Raw genomic sequence first — 8365 nt, 5'->3', positions numbered from 1 at the left:
CCAGAACGTTGGGAGGCTGAGGTGGGAGGATCATCTGTGCTCAGGAGTATGTGACCAGGCTGAGCAATGTGGCAAAATTGTCTCTACCAAAAATACAAAAAATTGGGCATGGTGATGCATGCCAGTGGCCCCAGCTACTCGTGAAGCTGAGGTAGGAGGATCCGTTGAGCCTGGGAGGCAGAGGTTGCAGTGACCTGAGATTGCACCACTGCACTCCAACCTGGGTGACAAAGTGTGACCTTGTCTCAAAAAAAAAATATATATATATATATGTGTGTGTGTGTGTGTGTGTGTGTGTCTGTCTGTCTGTCAGGCACAGTGACTCATACCTGTAATCCCAAACCCAGTGAGTGACTTGGGAGGCTGAGGTGGAGGATCACCTGAGACCTTGAGGCCAGGGGTTCAAGACCAGCCTGGGCAATATAGCGAGACCCCATCTCTACAAAGATAAAAAAACAAAACAAAAACTAGCTGGGCGTGTTGGCACGCACCTGTAGTCCCAGCTATTTGGAGGCTGAGGCAGTGGCTTGCCTGAGCACCACTGCACTCCAGCCTCGATGACACAGAGTAAGATCCTGTATTAGTCCTTCATACTGCTATAAAGAACTGCCAGGGACTGGGTAACTTATAAAGGAAACAGGTTTAATTGACTCACAGTTCAGCTTGGCTGGGGAGGCCTCAGGAAATGCCGAGACCAGCTCAGTCGGGGAGCTATTTATGAAGCAAAATCAAGAATACTTGGTTAATTATTTGACGTGGCAGGAGAGGGCAGAGGTAAAGGATGATTCCTAAATATCTAGTTTAAGTACTGTATGGCAGCAGGTGTTATCTTTTTGTTGTTTAAGGAACATGGTGGTAAAGCAGGTTTTGGAGAGGAAGATCAAAAAAGTCCAGTTTTGGGCCGGGCATGATGGCTCACACCTGTAATCCCAGCACTTTGGGAGGTCCCAGGTAGGTGGATCACCTGAGGTCAGGAGTTTGAGATCAGCCTGGTTAACATGGTGAAACTCCGTTTCTACTAAAAATACAAAAATTACCTAGGCATGGTGGTGCGCACCTATAATCCCAGCTACTGGGGAGGCTGAGGCAGGAGAATAGCTTGAACCTAGGAGGTGGAGGTTGCTGTGAGCCAAGATCGCACCACTCCACTCCAGCCTGGGCAACAGAGTGAGACTCCATCTCCAAAAAACAAAACAAAAAAGTCCAGTTTTGATGTACTTATGAAGTAACAGTGTGCTAAGCAATATAAGCAAGATGGAGAATAGGAAACCCCAGACCCTCATCCTCCCACAGAGACATCAACTTAACAACATCATATGGACAAAACTGCCTTTCTGAGAACTCCAAAAACCAGTCAAGAGTTTGCAGCACCCAAAGGTGCACAAAGCCAAGAGATGCAACAGGTAGGAAACTGTGTGGCATTTTACTTGCCATTGGTAAAGATAAGCAAGGACAATTGTCATAGTTACAGCAAGACGAGTGGGGATTTACAGTCAAAGAGCAGAGTGCAGGGTGGTGGTGAGGTGGGGTGGAGGCGGGCATTGGATGGAAAACTAAGAGGCAACGTCAAGGGAAGGGTGACATTCTGGTAAAACTGATGTGACAGGATTCTTGCTGAAGGCAGGCCAGGGTGATCGAATGTCATCTGGAGGATGATGAATTTGATTAGATGTCAAGAGTGTAGGATTCTTGCTAAAACTGCAAGAAACAGTTTTGTGATGCAAAGAAGAATACAGGAGCTCAAAGGTCGAGTCCTGGTTAAGTAGAGGGTTCAGAGGAATCTGACTAAAGTGTGGTCAAGGGGAGATTATTTGTCACCCTAGCTATTCCCTATCCCTAGCACATTGTGGTATAATTGGGAGAAAATTGCCAATCCTCTTCTCCCTCAAGAGAGAAAAAGAGAAGGGAACCAACCATGAGTCCAATGCGCAGGCCTTTTGACAGTTTGCCTAAGGAGCAGATTTCTCTCTCTCCTGACTTGCAGTGCTGATGGGAACAGCGGGTTAAATGCCAGGCTGGGATCACAGAGATCAAAGGTGAGCGCCACAGCTTCTTACGGCAACAATAAGACTGTAGTGCCACAGACAGACACTAAGGGGAGCAAGAGATTATGGGCTGCAGAAAAGAGGCAAGCAAACCTTTAATTGAGGAATTACATACACAGCCCAGAGAAGACCTATTGCCAAAAAAAAGTTGGAAAAAGCCCTAGAATCTCTAGCTGGTTGACTGGTGAAGGTCTTACCCTGTATAAAGCCAACCTGAAATGCCCAAAGCTTACAAAAAGATTGCAAGGCATACAAAGCAGAGAAACATGGCTCAAAGAAACAAAATAAATCCCTAGAAACCGACCCTAAAGATATGGAGTTCTGTTAATTACCTGATAAATAATCCAAAATAATCATCTTAAAGATGCTCAATGAGCTAAAAGAGAACATACACCACAAAACAAAACCAGGAAATCAATGCATGTACAAAATGAGGATATCAACAAAGAGACAGAAACTATAGAAAAGAACCAAATGAAAATTCTGGAGCTGAAGAATATAATAACTGAATGGAAGAATTCACTGGAGGGTTCATACTTGATCAAAGAGAAGAGTCAGTAACTTTGAAAACAGTTCATTTGAAATTACTGAGTCAGAGGGAAAAAAATGAAGAAAAATGAAGGGAACTTAAGGAGCTTATGGGACACCATCAAATGAAACAACATATGGATTATGGAAATCCCAAACATAGAAGAGAGAAAGCGTTGAGATCCTACCTGAAGAAATAATGACCCTGTATTAGTCCGTTTTCATGCTGCTGATAAAGACATACCTGAGGCTGGGCAGTTTACAAAAGAAAGAGGTTTATTGGACTCACAGTTCCACGGGGCTGGGGAGATCTCACAATCATGGCGAAAGGTGAAAGGCACATCTCACATTGTAGAAGACAAGAGAAGGGAGCTAGTGCAGGAAAACTGTCTTTTTTTTTTTAAAAAAAAAAAACAACCATCCGATCTCATGAGACTCATTCACTATCACGAGAACAGCACAGGAAAGACTCACCCTTATAATTGAATCAGCTCCGCCAGGTTCCTCCCGCAACACATGGGAATTGTGGAAGTTACAATTCAAGACGAGATTTGGGTGAGGACACAGCCGAGCCACGTCAGACCCCAAATTTCCCAAATTCGAGGAAAGAAATTGCCGCACAAATTCAAGAAGCTCAACAAACTCCAACAAAAATAATCTCAGCGAGCCCCACATGGAGTCATGCTATGACCGCATATTGTCAAAATTGCAAAGAGAGTCTAGAAAGCAACAAAAGGAAAGTGACTGAACACATGCAATGGAGCTCCCATAAGATTATCAGCAGATATCTCAGCAGGAACCTTGATGGCCAGAAGGGAGCAAGATTACATATTCAAAGTAATGTTAAAAAGAAAGAAAAAAGCCCTTTGCCAGCCAAAAAAACACCTGAACAAAACTGTCATTCAAAAATGAAGGAGAAATTGTCTTTCCCAGATAAACAACAGCTGAGGGAGCTCACTGCCAGTAGACCTGCTCTACAAAGAATACTGACGTGTCCTTCAAGTTGAAATGAAAGCATTCTAGAAAGCAATATAAGAACATAGGAAAATATAAAGCTTCCTGGTAAAGGTAAACATATAGACAATTTTAGAACCATGTAGTATTGTAATGTTTATATGTAAATCAATTTTAATTCTAATATAGTATTTAAAAGATAAAAGCATAATATAACTATAAATCTACGTTAATACACAATTTCAAAAGACATAATTTGTGACATCAATAATAAAGTGGCAGCAGGAGATATAAAAAGGAGTAATTTTTATATCTGATTAAAGTTACATTCTTTTTCATTTTTTTGAAATGGAGTTTAGCTCTTGTTGCCCAGGCTAGAGTGCAATGGCGTGATCTTGGCTCACTGCAACCTCCGCCTCCTGGGTTCAAGCAATTCTCCTGCCTCAGCCTCCCGAGTAGCTGGGATTACAGGCATGCACCACCACACCTGGCTAATTTTGTATTCTTAGTAGAGACGGGGTTTCTCCATGTTGGTCAGGCTGGTCTCGAACTCCTGAACTCAGGTGATCCACCCGTCTGGGCCTCCCAAAGTACTGGGATTACATGCATGAACCACCATGCCTGGCCAAAATTACATTCTTATCAGTTTAAAATAGATTTTTCTAATTTTAATGTTTTATATAATCTCCATGGTAACAACAACAACAAAACTGCCTATAGAAGATACACAAAAGGAAATAAAGAGTGAATCAAAGCATGTCAACACAAAAAGAAACCAATTCACGAAACACAAAGGAAGGCAGCAAGGCAGGAAAAGGGACAAAATACCTATAAGACCCACAGTGAACAGTTAACAAAATGGCAATAGCAAGGCCTTCCCTTTGATAATTACTTTCAATGAAAATGGATTAAAGACTTCAATCCAAAGACACGGGATTGGCTGAATGGATTTTAAAAAATCAAGATCCAACTATGTTGTCTATAAGAGACTCACTTTTGACCTAAAGACTTATGTAGGTTGAAAATGAAAGAATGGAAAAAGATATTCCAATGCAAATCGTAACCAAAAAGCACAGACAGCAATACTTAGACAAAATAGACTGAAGACAGAAATGCTCACAAGAGATGAAGGGTATCATACACTGATAAAAGGGTCAACTCACCAAGAAAATATAACAATTGTATGTGAACCTAACATCAGAGCTCCCATATATGTGAAGCAAACATTGAGATAATTGACAATAGAATTAGACACCAACACAGTATTAGGATACTTCAAATCTCCACTTTCAGTTATGGATAGAACACCCACACAGAAGATTAAGAAAGAAACAGGACTTGAACAACCACTATAAACCAATTGGACCTAACAAACATAAGCAGAACACTTCACTCAACAATAGCAGAAAAGACTTTCTCAAGCACACAAGAAACGATCTTCAGCATAGACCATAAGCTATGCCACAAAACAAGTCTTAACAAATTTTTTTGGGGGGAGTATAAAAATATGACTTTTTCCCTCATTATCACATCAATTATCAAAGAAACAGTACATAACAAAAATACAAAGCTCTGGTGGATTTTTTTTGGTCTTTTTTCTCCCCCCATCCCACTCCTACCCAACAGCCCCTTGCCAGGGAGTCCCCGGCTGATGCCTGGATGCTGTCCCTAAGGTCACCCCAGGGCTCAGTAGAAACAGTGGTCCAGGTCTCTCTGGGGGCTAGCGAGTATGAGTAAGCCTTGCCCAATACCAGGGCGTCCTGGAGCAGCTAGAAGAAGGCATAGTAGTTGCTGAAGAGGTTGAGGGCCAGTGAGATGGTCTGGTGCCACTTTTCAGAGGACATTAGGGAGTACAGCTGGTAGACAATGACAGCTCCCTCCAGCAGCAGGAGGATGTTGAGGCTCTGCGGGGGTTGCTGAAAGAGAAGTGGAACTGGAAGTGGGAGACATCAGAGGAGATGGCCACGTTGTAGTGTCCCGCTGCTTTGTAGACGTTCTTGCTGTGCTTCACCAGCATGCCCTGCGGTCACGTGCATTCTTCAGTGCACCTGGAGGCACAGCCCAACAGTGCCCCTTAACCCCAGCTCACCCACAAAAGGGGTACCAGAAGAGTGGGCAGGAGAGAATTACCAGGGCTCTACTTCCATTTCTAGCAGTACAAGACCAGCCCGGACAACATAGCAAGACCCCCTCTTTATAAAAAAAATAAATAGGCTAGGCGTGGTGGCTCAAGCCTGTAATCCCAGCACTTTGGGAGGCCGAGACGGGCGGATCACGAGATCGGGAGATCGAGACCATCCTGGCTAACACGGTGAAACCCCATCTCTACTAAAAAATGCAAAAAAAAAAAAAACAAAAAAATTAGCCGGGCGAGGTGGCGGGCGCCTGTAGTCCCAGCTACTCAGGAGGCTGAGGCAGGAGAATGGCGTAAACCCGGGAGGCGGAGATTGCAGTGAGCTGAGATCCGGCCACTGCACTCCAGCCTGGGCCACAGAGCGAGACTCCGTCTCAAAAAAATAAAATTAAATTAAATAAATAAATAAATAAATAAGCCAGGTATGGTGGTGCACCTGTAATCACAGTGCTTTGAGAGGCTGAGGTGGGAGGATCACTTGAGCTCAGCAGTGAGCTATGCTCATGCCACTGCACTCTAGCCTGAGTGACAGGGCAAGACCTGTTTCTAAAAGTAAAAAAAAAAAAAAAAAAAAGCTATTGAGAGGTATAGAAAGATAAGGACTAAAAAGTGGTCTTTGGGGCAGGTGTGGTGGCTCACACCTGTAATCCCAACACTTTCAGAGGCTGAGGCAGGAGGATCACTCGAAGCCAGGGGTTCAAGACCAGCCTGGGCAACAAAGCAAGACCCAGTCTCTCTCTAAACAAAACAAAACAAAGGAAAACAAAAACAATGGTCTTTGGATGACAATTTTGGAATAGTGCTAGACAGAAGGAAGCATGAGATAATACTAGTGACAGAGTAGATTGTAGGACGAGATAGGAAGGTAAGCCATCCTGGACAAGTTTGTAAAGGTTGGGAATGAACCCAGTGACAGCTGGAGGGCAGGTGACAAAGTGAGATTGAGAGATGCCTTTTGTTCTTTAATTTGTTTAAGATGGGAAATGATACCAATTGCTCAGTTGCCTATTCCGTCACCCAGCCTCAGGTCTGAGTATAATTCTCAGGCCTGATGGGGTTTGCAGTGTGGGCTTTATCTCCCTGTGGTCCTGGAGAGGAATGGAGGAGTAGTGTTGGTGCCTCTGCGGTGTCATTCTCTTAAGACAGATACAGTGCTGTTTCTTTACAATACTGGCTGAGTTGCTGTCACAAAAATGCTCCAAATATGCAGTAGCTCAAACAAGATAAAGCGTATTTCTTTCTCACTTAGCAGCCTGAAAGTGGGCAGGTGGTTCAGGGCGAGTAGGTGTTTTTGTTCCATTTCATCCAGGGGCACCCTTTTGTCTTGGGGCCTACAGCCACGCCAGGGTGTGCCATCTGCCGCAGGGCAGAGGTGACTCAAAGCCCATGGGTAAGGAAAATGGGAGGATGCAGTAAGTAAGTAGTTTCCCTTTTTGAGGACCTGACCTGGAAGTTGCAATCATCAAGTCCACTCACATCCCATTGGCTAAGAATGAGTGTCATGGCCACGCCCAGATGCAAGGGTGTGCACTCCAGCTGGGTGGCTGCCAGAATCAAATCCTGGGAACTGACACAGGAGGACACTTAGCCTTCTCTGCTTCCAATGCCAACTCCAGCAATATCTTTCCAGCACTGAGACCTCTCATACTGTTCCAGCCTGTAGGGCAGGTATTTGGTAGATACCTGGTATAAGCAAATCAGCTGCTGAGAGCTGGCATCCCTTTCTTCTGAGACGGTCTTGCTCTGTCATCCAGGCTGGAGTGCAGTGGTGCAGTCTGGGCTCACTGCAGCATCCGTTTCCTGGGTTCAAGTGATTGTCATGCCTCAGACCCCCTAGTAGCTGGCATTACAGGCGCGCACCACCACACCTGGCCAATTTCCGTATATATTTTTGTAGAGACGGGGTTTCTGCTGTGTTGCCCGGGCTTGTCTCGAACTCCTAAGCTCAGGCGATCCACCTGCCTCTGCCTCCCAAAGTGCTGGGATTACAGGCATGAGCCACTGCACCCAGCTGCTGGCGTCCCTTTTGATTGGGCCACCCTCTGTCTACCTGGCCATGTCTGGATGCAAGTGTCGCGAGACACCTTAACTGTCACCCCACTCCTCCCTAGCTAGCATGGCAGAAGAGGTGTTCCTGGATTTCTTCTTCCTTATGACTAATCTAAAATAGGAAGATCTTCTCCTTCAGTGCATTTATTTTTCATAATACCCAGGCAGAGTTCTCTTGCTTTCTCTTTCTGCTCATTACCTATTGAAAGGAAAGTTTCCAAATACAGGCAACAATTCTTCACCTTTTCTTTTAATTTCAGTGCTCATATGTAGATCACTACAAACAGAACTTCTAAAAATGTTAGTAGTGACCAGCCAGGGCATGAGTCCAGGCCATAGCTCAGGATGCTGGAAGTCACTGAAGATGAAGGCAGGAACCACAGGGACGAGGGAGGTCTTGGTGGCTGGTGAGTGGCGGTGATGAGAACAGGTAGGGAATGTCAGAGAAGCCGGATTTGACACAAGGTACAGGGGGAATGGCTTGCAAGTGGTTGTGTGGAGGAAGGTGGACGGTGACCTTACACCTTTACAAATCAAAACGATCACAGACTGAACTGTAAAAACTGCAAAACTAGGCTGGGTGCGGTGGCTCAAGCCTGTAATCCCAGCACTTTGGGAGGCCGAGACGGGCGGATCACGAGGTCAGGAGATCGAG

The sequence above is a fragment of the Colobus angolensis genome, unplaced genomic scaffold, assembly GCF_000951035.1.
Source record: "Colobus angolensis palliatus isolate OR3802 unplaced genomic scaffold, Cang.pa_1.0 Scaffold113, whole genome shotgun sequence".
Lineage (NCBI taxonomy): Eukaryota > Metazoa > Chordata > Mammalia > Primates > Cercopithecidae > Colobus > Colobus angolensis.
The sequence above is the reverse complement of the archived record's forward strand: the minus strand, read 5'-3'. Positions refer to the sequence as shown.